We start from the raw sequence: 14,804 nt of genomic DNA, 5'->3' as shown, positions 1-14,804 counted from the left end.
GCTCCGCCCTGTGCTCTCGGCCTGGGGGCTCCAGGAGGGGCCCACGCGCGGGGAGCCTCGCACGGGTGCACCACGTTCTCTCAGGGCCCTTCACCTGCGCCCGGCGGAGCTAGGCCGAGGCCGCCGGGCAGCGGCTTCCCTCCCAGCACGGCGCCCTGGGGTCGTCCTCGCTCTTCCCCCCGCGTTTGCAGCGGGCGCTCCTGGCCTCCTCCACCGGAACACACGCTCTCACGTCCACGCCACGCGCAGGAATTAGGTCCAGCAGCGCGAAAGCACCAACCTTGGGAGCTTTTGGCGACGCCACGGCAGCTCCACGGCTCAACCGCATGTTGCAGACGGTAACTGTGGGCCTTACGCTCGCATCAGGAACCGCACTTGATGGTCTTTTATCCTCGAGACGTCTCCGGGCAGCCGTCCCAGCGTGACTCTCAAGGGTTTGTTGGCGTCATTAGAGACTCTGCTAACCCGTCGGAACAGACTCACCGTTTGAAAAGTAAACGCAGGAGAGCAGTGGCCAGAGTCCCGGGTCAGGGAGGCCCACCCGTGCCCGCGGACAGGCCCCACCTATTCGGCGTCACAGCGAGGACAAGGAATTGCCGCCGTGAGAATAAAACCCGCCCGTGCTCTCAAAATCGAGGTTTCAGAGGACGGGACGTTCCAACGAACGTTCACAGCTGCTGCCGCTTCCCTGCCTACCGCGCTGCTTGCTCACGGAGGTGTTTGGCAGAGGCCGGAGGACCTGAGGGTGGGTGCCCGAGGATGCCGGCGGGGAGCAGGCCACAAGAGCAGGAGTCGGGGCACCTGGGTGTGCATGGGGAAGTGCCACTCAGAAGGCGGAGAGCCGAGCGAGCTTGGAAGCTGCGCTGATGAAATACACGTGTGCACGCGTGTGCTGGTCTCCCACACACCACCGGCGCCTCCGGGACACGTGGTGTTCACCCCAGGCCCATTCCCGTGAGGTGACCAGCTCCCGTCTGGTCTGGCCTCCTGCCTCTGCTGTGTCCTGGTTGCTCTCCAGGCTCTGCCCAACCTGCCTCAGCTGTTCATTCAGAACTGGATGGGACGGACAGCCGGGGCCCCAGGACTGCCTGCACCTCGGTGCCCCCACTCTGGGGCTGCCGTGTCAGCCTGGTGCCCTGGGTGCGTGACGAAGGCCCAGCCCAGGCCGGGTCAGGTGCCAGGGGTCATGGAGCAGGGGTTGCAGCAGCGGCACCTGTGGGGCGTGGGGGGAAGGGAGTTGTGTGCAGAGACCCTGCGCCTGTGTCTGCAGACCGTGCAGCCCCACAGAAAGGCGTCATGCGGGAGAAGCATCTGCCACGACTTTGCTTCTGGAAAGAGGGGGGTTGTGGGGTGAGGGGTCACACTGCTGGGGGCCTTTCCAGACTCCAGCGGGGACTTGAGCCCAAGAGTGGCCCCAGGAAGGAGACCCCGGCGCTGACCCGAGGTGCCTCCCTGGCCGCTGAAAGGAGAGGCTGCCCAGCCGTCTGTGGGGCCAGCTCACAGGGAGTGGAGCGCCCTGCAACCGGAGGCCTTCCCTGTGCGGCTGACGGTCGGGCAGGCTCTGACCCGCAGGTGGGTGCACCCGACGCTGGCGGGAATAGCAGGGCTGTGGGAGCCGAGACCCGGCACAGGGCTGAAGCCCCACTAGGTGCACTACAGAGGCGGCCCCGCACCTGCCTCCTCCTCTCAGCCCCCAGTTCCTCCCTGTCTCCACAGGGAGCAGGGAAGGGGCCACAGGTGCAGCAGCCTGTCCACAGAGCAGGAGCCACAGAGGCCCGTGAGGCCTGCCACTGGGGGACGGAGGAGGAACCCACAGCTACGCAGCCGAGATGGGACCCTGGCCCGTCGCCTGAGCCCACGACACCTTGGGTCCTTGCCACCACCGCTGCACGTGCTGCCACTGTCACCAGCCGCGGAGGGCCTTCCTGTAGCCCACGCTCTAGGCGGCCGAGCAACGAGCAGAGTCCAGCTCTGGCGTCCCACTCTGGAGCCTCAGCCACTCCGGCCCCACTGTGCACGGAGACACTCGACAACCTCCCAGCTGTAGAAGTCAGCCGTCCACCGTGTCTACCACCCACGTGCCCTCACCGAGGGACCAAGCATGCTGCCTTCCCAAGTGCCCTTTCTGGGCCAGGTGCACCGGGTGACGGCTCCATCCCTTGCTCTCCCCTGCCTTCCCTGGCCCCGTCCCCTGCCCTCTCCTGCCCTCCCCTGCACTTGCCACCCCCAGGGGTGGCCGTCCCACTGCTGTGCTCCCAACCCAGACAGTACCAGAAAACCAGGCCCCATAGTCAGGCGGTCAGTCAGGACACTCGCATCGTGGGGAGACTGACTTGGGGTTTCAGGCTTCAGCCTCCCACTGGCCAACAGTCACCGACAAAGGAAGTGGTAAAACTCAGGTTTCTGCACCAACAAGACTAAACAGAGATGCTAGTGGGGCTATGACAGCAGAAAGCAACCACCCACTGGCCAGGTGCAAATGGCCAACCATGTCCTTATGTGCAAGGCCCACCACTGGAGCCGTGGCTCAGACCCTGGGTGTGCACAAGATACCCCATCGGCAGACGGACGGCACACATGGGACACGGAGCACAAATGCCGAGGTGCAAAGATGGTGCACGTACTCTCTCACCAAGGGGTGCCCAGGCAACACAGACACGGACACAGCCCACGAGGGACACAGGCCACAGGGGGCACAAGCCACGAGGGCACAGCCCATGAGGGACACAGGCCAAAGGGACATAGTCCGTGAAGGACACTGGCCAGAGGGACACAGTCCGTGGGGGACACTGGTCAGAGGGACACAGTCCACGAGGGACACAGGCCAGAGGGACACAGCCCACGAGGGAGCCCAGGGTCGCCTTAGCCCCACTGCCCACCTACATTAGAGGCCGCTTAGGGCAAGGCCTGGGATCCCTGGAGACAGAGGTGAGGGCCCTGCTTGTGCTCCCTCGCGGCTCCAGCCCAGCCCTGGGTGGACACTCGTCGTCCTACCTGTGCCATCCCTTTGTAGGTGGCACGTTGCTTGCCCTGTCTCCTGAGAACTACTGTTGGCATAGGATGGGGACGAAGGGGTGCAGGGAGTTCAGTGCTGTTGAACCGCATACCGCACAGCAGGCCTCTCGCTTGCTTTGAGGAACTGGATGAGGCACAGGGGATGGCACACAGGAGGGCAGGAGGGCTCAGGGGAGGGCAGGAGGGCACGTGGGAGGTCACCCGACTAGGGTCAGGCCAGGCCCTGAGGAGTGTGGGGTTCTCAGCTAGCGTTTGTCATGCTCCCCTGTCCTCCGGGCAGTGGCCATGGATCCATGACCCACCGAATTCAACACCACCTCCCGGGTCTCAGATGAGAAGCCATGCCTGGTGCTGGTCACCCTCCCGGGCACCGGGCTTCATTTCTAATCCAAATGAGCTTTTTCCCTCTAATGTTAAGCCGCTCATCAGAATAACCTCCAGGAGGTCAAATGAGGAGGGTCATGGGAGACTCCTCAGAGGGGCAGGCAGGTAATAGCCACGGGCCTGCAGCAGGTGCCTGGGGATGCCATGGGGACACCACAGGGACGTCACGGGGACAGCACGGAGACACCACAGGGACTGCCATGGAGATGCCATGGGGACACCATGTGGACACCACAGGGATAGCATAGGGACACCATGCAGATGCCACAGGGATGCCACGGGGACACGGCGGGGGGGGGGGGGGTGCCATGCAGACGCCACGCGTGACTGTCCTCCCAGATCCAAAACACACTCATCTCCTAAAACGACTGGAAGAGCGATGGGCAGGATGATTTGAATCCGATCAGCAGCAACAGCTTCTAGGTCCAAATAAGGTTGCAAAGGGCCCTACCTGCAGGGGGGTGTGACTGCTCCGGCGGGTCTCTGACAAGCCTGATGACATCAGGGACGTCGATCTGAGGGTCACCTTCTTCCTTTTCGGCCTCATCGGAGCGTCTCAGGGAGGAGTGAAGGTTGCTTCCGGTTTTCTTGCACAGAACAGATCTCCAGCAGTCAAACATGAGTCTGCGGTGCAAAAAAACAGATTTTCAAGGGAAAGTGAGATCACGCTGCCCAAAGACATCATAGTCACTTCTTTGGATAAAGCCCAAATACCTAGATGCAGCCTTTGCAGTGTTTGCTCAGAAACAGAAAGAGACAATTAAAACAAAATTCATTTTCCCATGAATTTCTACTCCACCAACCTTCAGTTAAACAAGCAACTTCAAATAAATTAATTTAATTAAATTAATTAAGAAAACAAAAAACAACAAGCGACCTTCTTTTATGATATTGCCTTGGAATGAAGTTTGCATAAACAAAAATATTATTTACCTCTGCGGCTTAAGAAAAACAAAGGCCTAGATTTTCCCTTGACGTTTTAGGCTCTTGTTTCAAGGATATAAAAATATCTGATTCCCTGGTTTCAAGGTCACAGTCTAATTCACCGAACTGGCAAACTGTCGAAACCATTGCTGATTGCTTCGTCAGATTACTTGAAAGCACGTTAAATCCTGGGAGCAAAGAATGTCCTCCTGAGTTCCAGAACAAACATGAAGGTACGATCTCTCCCGAGAAAGTCCGGCAAAAAAACCTCAGGTCAGGTCTGGGGGAAGCAATCCTGGGCTTAGCTGTCAGCCTGAAGGCGTTCGAGGGCCGCGCGGCTAGGCTGGCCGTGGCAGGTGGCTCCCCGCGGGCGGGTCTGCACTTCTCCTTGAGCATATTTGGGGTCCTCATGACCCCCGAGCTGGCAGGCCCGTCTCGGAGAGCAGAGATGTCAGTGAGCTGACTCGAGCAACTCCTAGCGGGAGATCCAGCGGCGATTCGCCTTCTGCTTCATTGTTTCTGTTCCGTGGGATGCAGGTGAGTTCAGGCAGTTTGGTCCCGGCCTCCAGCCCCATCCCCTGGAGGCCACCAAGGGCTGCCCCCCCGGCCCCCGACCCCCCCACACACACACCCTGCCCCCGAAGCCCCCCACTGGCCGGGGTCTGGCCCAGCCACTCTTCCCCTTAACTCCCCTGACTGCCTGGCCACCTGACGGCTGTTCCCGGGTCACTCGGCCTTTCTGACCCCCGGGGCAGCTTTGAAAGCCCCCCCCCTGCCGGCCGGCACCTCAAGAGGGGCCGGAGGAGCCTGGGGGTCTCTGCCAGGAGGAAGGAGCCACCCCCAGATGGAGGGCAACTAGCTGGCAGACACAGCCCTGCCTTAGCACAGCCCCGTCTCCTCTCCCTCTTCCAGCAGAAACACGCGGCTCCGCGCCTTCCCCGCCTGACCCCGGACGCCCCCGGACTCACACCTGTCCCTTGGGGGTTATTCACGTTGTTGCTGGTCCCACGTGTTGGTTCCCTGTGCGCGTCCTTCACATCACTTCTTTGGGGATGTGTTTTGGGTCCCTGCGACGCTTTCCTGACCTCTTGGCCCAGCACCAGGATGGTGAACCTCCATGCAGAACCCGAACCCAAAGGATGATGAACCGCCCTCCCCCCCGCAGGCCCTGGGATGGCCACGTGTGCTGCCTGTCCCAGGATCCTGCGCCACCTTTCCAAGACAATCAAATCCTGCTCCAGGAAGGCGCAGACCAGGGCCACAGTCAGACCCAATCTAATGATTTCCGATAGCCTAAGTCTGGTTTTCACACTAAAAAGTAGGAGGCACAATTTCCCTGCTTGAAACAAAACAAAACCCCAAAGCCTGTTTTTTTCCTCTTTTCTTCCAAATTCTGCTCAGAGAATTTCAAACAGGAGCAGGCTGATTGTAATCTTAAACCTCCGGTGGAAGGAAAGAAAAGGCGCAGTGTGTGATTCCACCTTTGTTCCCACCGCCCGCCCAGCCCCCCACTCCTCCCCTCCCCCACTGCAGGGGTTTGCAAGTGTCACCAGGCACTCGGTCTCCAGTCCTGAGACCCAAGCGAGACACAAGACTACCCAAGGTTTGCTTTTAATTAGCTTGTTCTCAAAAGCATCCTCTCTACCCCCTGGGCTGAAGGACCCATGAGGCTATACCTGCTTCCTCCAGCAAGGTTCCAGCCACCCTCCCCTCATGGGGGGGGGGTCAGCCTCCAGCACCCCGAGGACAGCTGGTGCCAGGAGCCTGGGGGTGGGCTCCTGCTCCGAAGACTGCAGTTCTGCAGCAGCTCTGGACCGTGGTGCCCACAGGAAGCTCCCAGCAGAGAGGCACAGGGCGGGGTCATCTAGCAGCAGGTTTCCCACAGCTCCTGTAACCCCAAGGACACAGAGCTCAAACCTAGAGGTCAGGCCCGTTCACTTTAAAAATTTCCAGGCTGGGGGCACCTGGGGGCTCAGTCAGTTAAGCATCCAGCTCTTGGTTTCGGCTCAGGTGGTGATCTCAGGGTCCTGGGATTGGCCCCATGGGGCTCCCTGCTCAGTGAGGAGTCTGCTGGAGTTCTCCCTTCCCCTGCCTCTGCCCCTCCCACCCATGCACACATTCTCTCTCTCTCTCTCTGAAATAGGTACTTTTAAAAATTAAAATATTAAGTAAATAAAAATCTCCAGACCAGCAGGACCACAGAGCACCAAACCATGTCACTGCCCTCTGGCTGCTCTGTCTTCCACTGGAAAGCAGTGAGGATGCAGAGAGGTGACAGCCAGCATGTCTGGTTCTGTCCCTCTCTGGATTCCAGGTGTCTCCCTGGCAGCACACACGGTATTGGGGGGCCTGGGTGGCAGGGACGTGGCCGAGCACAGTGGAAGATCCAAGCCAACCAGCGTTGCCCGCTCCTCCTACTGCCCAGCCACCTCCCTGCGCACCTGCTCTAGTTGCCTTAGTGCCGAGGGCGTCAGGCAACCCTGCCCTCCAGGAGCTTAGAGTCCCAGGACAGCCGGCCTGCACATGGCAGTTCCAGGCCACAGACACACCAACATCTGGGCTCAGTGTCACTCATACTTGGGGCTGGGCCACGAGGTCGAGATGTCCTAGCATTTCCCCCTAACCACGGAGCAGTGGACATCCCACTGCGGGCTGAAATTCTGGAAGTTTCACTCCAGGAAGTCAGGAGGAAGCAGGGTTATGTCCCCAACTCAAAGGGGAATGTGCCACAGACAGGTGATGTGAGCCCAGAGCCCACGGACACAGTGCCACCGGGCCCCTTCCAGCGGCCTCCCCAGCCGACAGCGCCGCCAGACTCCGCCGGCCCCGCATAGCTTCCTGTAAGCTGGTGCTTGGCCCACAGCTGCCTCTGTGCGTGTTTCGGTGAAAGGCTGACCCCCGTGTTCTACTGCCCTGTCCAAGGGATGAGGCCGCCAAACATCCCTGGGGCCGCAGCGCCACTGTCACCTGCGCCCGCGTCCCCAGCCCAGCAAGCCTCCCGCCTGCCAGCTCATTCTCAGGAGCAAACACAAAAGTAGAAATGGAGCAAACGCTTGTAACTACGTCTCCTGGAGACTGGAGCCCCTTAAAATAATACCACGTCATCTCAGTGGGGTCTCCGCGCTTGCTGTGGGTCGTAGAGGTCCAGGCCAGCTTGTTTGCAGGTACACACACCCCGGGGGCCTCAGCCCCAACGGCAGGATCCTCCCACGTTACAGAAGTTAAGCAGCCTGGCTGCGGAGGCCTCTCCTTTGCCGTGACCGTGAGCTCACCTGGACTTGCCCACACGATGCTTTCCCAGGTGAACGACCCGTTTATAGTTCAAGACGGCAGTGCGAAGCCTGAAGCTCAGAAAGGGAGTCGTCTGCATCTGCAAGATGCTGGTGCGCACCCGTGAACACGGCGGGCAGGCAGGTGGGGCGGGGAGACGGTGCTGGGCACAGGCGGGGTTCCAGCTGCGCAAAATCCTCCCCGACCCACCAGGGACTGTCAGGTGCACCTTGATCCCCTGGGGTCGGCCTCCTTCTAGCTTCCTGCAAGTTCTGTGAGAAAACCCTGCCTCTACCACTCTGAAGAAGGGTTGCCCTGAGCCAGCCCCCGGCTGGGGGCCCTATGTTACAGCAGCTCTCTGCACAACATGTGAGGCAGCTGGGGCAGCCATCACCCCCATTTCACGTAAGGTGAAACTGAGGCCCACAGAGGCACAGGGAGGCCCTGGGCCTGCACCCAGGAGCATGGGCTGTGCCTGGACTGTGATGTCAGGGCCGGGAGGCTCCAGGGCAGCCCACGGGGTGGGGAGCGGGGTCCTGAGGAGTTGAGGGTCCTAAGATAGAGAGGACTCACCGCAGCGAGAGCACTCTCCTCACCACCCACTCATCCCCGGGCTGAGCAGAGGGCATGGTTCCCTGGGGCTGGGGCAGCGCTCTGGACAGCCTGGCCTGTGACCTCGGTCGGGCTGTCACCCATGGATTTGCACAGAACGCCCTCCAGTGCAGCCGCTCCTTCTCCAGGGCCCGCATCCCCTCACCCACCTACCAAGTGGGGTCCCCTGCTTGCCTTTGGGGGCCAGACACTCAGCGGCTGGCAGCCCCCGGGGACCAGCAGCTCTTTTTGTGGTGACCTTGTGTCTCCCAGCAGCCACATGTCCTGGGGCCTCCCACAGCATCCCCTGCACATCCTGCTGGGCTGTGCTGGTCACCTTAACCCCTTCCTGGTCAGCACTGTGTGCAGCCTGCTACAGCCAGCACAGGCTTCCGCACCTGCACCCACGTTTCCACACTGTGCTCGCTCAGGAGAAAAGCCTGCTCCTCCCGAGCTCCCTGTTATTTCGTGTCCAGAACTGCTCAGGAGGAACCAAGGGGACGAGGAGCAAGGTGCTGTAGAACAGCCTTGAAGTTAGATGAGAAAGCTGCTCTTAGTTTTAAACTGTGGGTTCTCTCTCCAGTAGCCCTTTGGAAAGGCAAGGGGGCTAGGCTGTGGGCCTCCTGCCTTTCCTGCTGCCCAGCTGGGGGACCAAGGACATAGGACGCAGTAGGGGCCTCCTCCTGCTGCCCCCACACCGCCCTGCCCCTCACCTGTCCCAACACCTGTCCTCACACCTGATGGACCAGCTTGGGATGTGGCTCTTTGGGGTGCAGGGAAGCTGTGGGTGACATCTGTTGCTTGAGATGGCCCCATGGCAATGGGGAGCTCTGCGCCCTCCAGCCGGTGACTGCAGGGCCGCGCCCCCATCTGAAACCACCCACCTCCAGAAGCTCCCCCTGCCCACTTCTGGCCCCCAGCCCTGCACACTTGCCCCACTTGACAGTCTGCCCATGTCCCTACGCTGCAGGTGCCTTGCTGCCCCTCTGGCCGCCCACCGGAGGAAGGGTGGCAGAGGGGGAGGGGGGGAGGAGTGCAGGGGAGGAGGGCCCCAGCTACGTGGGGAAAAGTGGGGGCAAGGACGGGGTGGAGGGGGAGTGGGAGGAGAGTGGAGGGAGGAGAGGCATTTGGGCAGAGGGACATCAGGCCAGGGGGACGAGGAGGGGAGAAACAGGTAAATGTCTGGGGCAGGGGCCAGACCAGGAGGCAGGGGAGGATGGGGGAGGTGGGGGCAGGCACTCGGCGGGTGCCCCGAGTCAGTGCACAGAGGGTCCCCGGCGGCAGGCTGGCTCAGGGAGGAGGGGTTGCTGCGGGGGAATCAGACATCAGACGAAGGAGGGGCTGGTCACCAGCAGTGCCCCAGGAGCCTCTGGGACCAGGGAACCCAGGCTTCCCCTTCTCCCGGGGTCACGGTGCAGCCACGGCACACTGGTTTGTGATGACCAAGGCCATGTTCCCCACGACTGCATCGGAGACTGAGTGGGGGAGTCTCAGGCAGGCTGCTGCCAACAGCAGCTAACGGAGCAGGGCAGGTCCAGAGCGCTCTGCAGGATGTGCAAGCAGATCGCACCGCTGGCGCAGAGAATGAGGGGAAAGCTGCTGCCCTGTGCGGTGACCCCGGGCACGATCAGCGCAGGCTGCAGGCTCGGGTCCCACAGCCAGTGGGCAGGGGCTCCGCATGGGGGTGCGCTCCCGCCTAGGATCCAGAACAGTCATGTGTCACCCACACCAGGCAAGCCGCCCCTGGGGAACCGGCCAACCCAGAACACCTTTCCTTCTCCGTGAAAGCATCCTGCTTTGGTGCGCGGTCCCCAACACAGAGAAAATACAGACACATAACCCCAAGATTGCTGGGCTGTTCAGAAAGCATTAGGGCTGATTCTCAAGTTGAGGTAATTCAAGAGGAAATGAATTCCCCCAGTACAAAAGCCCGCCCAGATCATCTCAGGTCCCAGCGCGCCCTGCTGGTGTCTCTCTCATTACGAGCCGACGAGGCCTTCACGCCTCCCTGTGGCCTTCAGGACTGTCGAAGCCTCCATCGAGGCACCAGGAAATTGCCTGCCCCCCAGGGCTCCGGAAGGTGCGCGGCAGAGTGGAGCAGAGCAGACATACAAAGGGTAGTTTGCAGGCTGCGTCACTGAGTCCCGGGGAGGCCTCATCTGAGACGGGAGATTGCTGGGGTGAGAGCACGTTCTCCACCTACAGCCAAGCTTGTGCTACCAGCAGCCACCTGGGGATTTGGAGGCCTGAGCCCTGGAGCCCTGCAGCCCTGGAGGCCTGGAGGCCTGGAGGCCTGAGCCCTGGGGCCATGGCTTCCCAGCTCTGAGCTCACTAAGCAGGTTTCTCCCCACTGTGCCCATTTCAGTGTCCCCGCCCTCCCACACTTGGCACAGGGTTGGGAGGGGACAAGCAAGGATGTGCCTGCAGTCGGGGGGCCTTCTGGCTGTCCTTCCGGGGCTGCCTGGGGCTTCAGAGAGGTGACCTCGCAGTGGGCAGCAGGGGCATCCTTGTCTCACTCTCGGCCTCCGAGGCAGCAGGGGACCCACCTGGACCCTCAGTACCTCACATCTATCCCTCGCTTGGGCTGCCCGAACTCAGGCGCCCTCAGGTGTCATTCTTCAGCACCGCCAGCTTCTGTCCTAACGGCAGCCTGTCACACGTCCGCTTCTGGATGCCAGTGGCCAGGGCCAGTCGCCCAAGCATAGCCCCAGCAGCCACCGCAGCCCAGGAGGCCCAGCTCAGCCGGGTGGGTGGGGATCGTCCGGCAGCTGCTGGGTCACCGAGCCCCGCGATCACAGGCACCACAGCAGAGCAAGCCCCCCTCCGCCTGACCCTTGGGAAGTGGGGCGCAGGGGTGTCCCCAGGCCTTCCCAGGGGAGTGAGACACAAGAGCCTGGTTTGGGTGGGCTAAGAGCGGGAGCACAGAGACCCCTACTGGAGGGTTTGTCAGGGGTTGCTGAGGGACGCACCCCAGCTGAAGGACAGGGATGCACCTGTGCCCTCCAGCTGACCATGGAAGGGCTGCCCCCGCCTGCCGGCCAGCTCCACTCCCTTGGAGGACCTAGGGGCCCCAGGGGTGGGTCAGACCTGGGTGCCAGCCCTCCACATCACGGTGTCTGGCGTCAGATGTCCTGGCGGCACGACCCTGTGCTTCCCTTCCTCCCTCGGGCTCTGTGTACAATGAGCTGCACGTGGGCTGGGCCCTGGGCCACGTGCTTTGCTCCAGGGGAGCCCAGCTTCGTGGGTGCACATGGGTGAGCCCAGGTGTCGCTGCAGGCGGGGATGTGCCCCTAAGCACCCTCGCCTCTCTGCTGCTCGCCTTGCACACACGGCCTCTGCTCGCCCACCCCCCAAGCTGATGAATCTCCCAGTGGGACCCCCGAAACAGGGTCTCATGGGTTGACATGTTGAGGTCCTAACTCCCAGGACCTCAGAATGTGACCTTATTTGGACACAGGGTCTTTACTGAAGCGATCAAGCTAAAATAACAGACCCTCGCTCCCAACAGGACTGGTGTCCTCATCTTTACAAGGGACATTTGGACACAGATGCATTCACAGGGAGGCCCCACAGGAAGACGAAGCATAGGCTCAAGTGAAGGATGCCACGGACTCCCCGGGCCACCAGACACAGGATGGAGCCGAACAGCCCCCCTGGACTCCTGCTGCTCCATGCTGGCGCCCAAGAGTGCGCACGGCGGGCAGGTGGGAGACCTGCTTCACGTGGCCATTCCATTGAGTACTTGTAGCACCGCTTGACATCCAGGTTTCTGTGCCGCTTGGTTATCTTTCTATGCCATCCTGTCCAGGTGGTCCTGACGCCCTCATCATCGTGTGGCCCGGGGTGGCACAGTCTCTGTGTGACTCACCGGGTGTTGCCAGTCAGCACATGGGCCTTTGCTTGCCCTCCTGGGACACAGATGTTTTTTGCTCCACTAGTTGATAAAGATCGAGGAACTGTAATTGTTCACAAAGCATAGCCTAAGCTAATTAAAACATATTTTGCTATTTAACTCTTATTTTGAGACTTTATTTTTTTTAATTTATTATTATTATTATTTTAAGATTTTATTTATTTACTTATAGAGATACAAAGAGAGAGAGAGAGAGAGAGAGAGAGAGAGAGAGAGGCAGAGACACAGGCAGAGGGAGAAGCAGGCTCCAAGCAAGGAGCCCGATGTGGGACTTGATCCCGGGTCTCCAGGATCACGCCCTGGGCTGAAGGCAGTGCTAAACCGCTGAGCCACCTGGGCTACCCTGTTTTTATTTTTTATTTTTTTAGAGATTTTATATATTTTGAGACTTTATTTGTAGGTCTTCAAAAAAATTTTTTTTAAAGATTTTATTTGTTTATTCATAAGAGACAGAGAGAGAGAGGCAGAGACACAGGCAGAGGGAGAAGCAGGCTCCATGCAGGGAGCCCGATGTGGGACTTGATCCCCGGGTCTCCAGGATCACACCCTGGGCTGAAGGTGGCTCTAAACCACTGAGCCACCCAAGCATCCTGGTCTTCAAAAATTCTAAGAATGTTAAAACTACCTGAGATTCCCAAGAGGGCGTGTTTGTTCTTAATTATCGTCAAATCGTTTCCCTATCTTTGAATCTTGTAAAAACCAAATAAATAAGAGCATTGATGTGAATTTTTCCAAATTATGATTTTGTGTGACTAGTATTAAAGGCTAATACATATTCTTACTAAGCAATAATCAAGGAATCCATATTTCCTATTAAAGTCTTAAAAAAGATTTCATTTATTTATTCATGAGAGAACCAGAGAAAGAGGCAGAGACAGAGGGAGAAGCAGACCCCCACTGAGCAGGGAGCCTGATGGGAGACCCAATCCCAGGACCCCGGAATCACACCCTGAGCCGAAGGCAGATGCTCAACCACTGAGCCACCCAGGTGTCCCTCTTATTAAAGTTTTACAAAGAAATTAGGATGGCACCTGTCCATGGCCGCTGGTTGTCAGACATGGCTCCCAGCGGGCAGGGATTTCCAGTGTCTCGCTGGTGGGTCAACAGAACAAACAAAAATCCCTTATGTGAGGGTAAGCGATATGTCACCTCCAACAACGTGCTGTGGGGAGTGTAGTGTCGATTTCTCTAGAAGTTGAATGATTTTGTCAGGATCGGCTGGCATTAGCCATGACATCTGTCTACTAATTGGACTGATGTCTTCAGTGTACAAGAAATTCTTCGTCTGACTGATAGTTGGCAGGTTCTCAGATCTCTGCCAGGCCTCCGTCCAGCTGGGTTAGGACAAGTGAGTGCATCTCCATGAGGAGTTAGACATTTACGATTTCATTCAATGTTCCGGGATTATTCCAAGTCCCGGAGTCCTGAAACTGTGCAAAGGTGAGCATTGTCCCTTGGGGAGTATATTTAAAAATTTTAGTGGTATCCTCTTAATGCGGGAAATTTGTAAATAATACGTTCTCAAGGCTTTTCCATGAAAAAGGGAGCACATGGGTTGTGGGTTATGTTAGGTTATGACCAAGTAACTGGTGGTGTGCTCCTGGGAACATGGGGGAGGGGTGCTGTGTGCCTGTGAGCCTCTGCCAACGGGCACTCACTGGACGTCAGACGAGGTGAGAGAGATACCCACCCCAGCCGCCAGGCTCCCCCGAGCCGGGTGTAGACACTGGACAGCTAACGACAGACACGAGGCCCTGGGACCCTGGAGTCACCAGGGGCACCTACGTCCCGTTGGTGATTCAGTCTCGTGCTGGCCACTGGTGGTTGGCTGGGGACAGTGACAGCTACCCACTCTGCACATTCCTCAGCACTGTGGGCGCAAGGGCCGGGGACGAGCCCCAAAGTTAGAACTGCACGTGCTGGAGACCTAGGCCTGCCTGACCTGGTCCCTCCCAGAGGTTTGGGGGTCCTGTGAGGTGATGGCATCAGAGCATCAAACACTTGCTCCACCTTTGTCACTCTAATCGGGTCAGAATCCCAGGGTCTGGTATTAGGTTTTGTGGGTTTGAGGTTAGTCCTCAGACAAGGAGCTGGAGGGGCGGCAGCGGGGATCTGGGTGGGGACGGGGATGCATGGAACCAGCCTGCTGTTGACCAGCGGGCGCAGGGGACACCTGGAGGGACCTGTGGATGATGTGGCCCAAGTCTGGACAGGAGGCAAGAAGAGAGATGAGAGTAAGAATGGGGGAGGTGGAAGCTTACACCCCAGGTGGCAAGAGGCCAGTAGAGCTCAGCCAGCAATCCCACGAGGCAGCCCTCCTGCCCTGCATGCCCGGGCCGCGCTGTGGCCTCGGTGAGTGCAGGCACCACCTGGGCATCAGGAGACCCTCAGCACAAACACTTGGGCTGACAGGGCTCACCCTGCAGCTTCCGTCCCCAGAGACTTGGGCCTAACTGCTGATTATTGTTTTTTCTTTTTTTTTTTAATTTTTTTAATTTTAATTTATTTATGATAGTCACAGTGAGAGAGAGAGAGAGGCAGAGACACAGGCAGAGGGAGAAGCAGGCTCCATGCACTGGGAGCCCGACGTGGGACTCGATCCCGGGTCTCCAGGATCGCGCCCCGGGCCAAAGGCAGGCGCCAAACCGCTGCGCCACCCAGGGATCCCTGATTATTGTTCTTATTTATAAAGAAACCAAACCAGACA

General features: G+C 59.1%; 1 protein-coding gene across 5 annotated transcripts in view; it reads right to left on the bottom strand.

Annotated features, from left to right (window-relative positions):
- MCF2L (MCF.2 cell line derived transforming sequence like) overlaps window positions 1–4,006 on the bottom strand; it is a 132,579-nt gene extending 128,573 nt beyond the window's left edge. For 4 of the 5 annotated variants that reach the window (XM_025441300.3, XM_035704546.2, XM_035704547.2 and 1 more), the window contains exon 1: window positions 3,851–4,005. The gene's annotated coding sequence lies outside the window, so the exon portion shown is untranslated. Of the gene's footprint in view, window positions 1–3,850 lie in introns of all 5 variants that reach the window. The other variant, XM_035704548.2, reaches the window with a different exon arrangement.
- Window positions 4,007–14,804: the final 10,798 nt, after the last annotated feature.

This window comes from Canis lupus, chromosome 22 (assembly GCF_003254725.2).
Source record: "Canis lupus dingo isolate Sandy chromosome 22, ASM325472v2, whole genome shotgun sequence".
NCBI classification, from domain to species: domain Eukaryota; kingdom Metazoa; phylum Chordata; class Mammalia; order Carnivora; family Canidae; genus Canis; species Canis lupus.
Note: the sequence above shows the minus strand (reverse complement) of the source record. Positions and strands in the feature narration are given on the sequence as shown.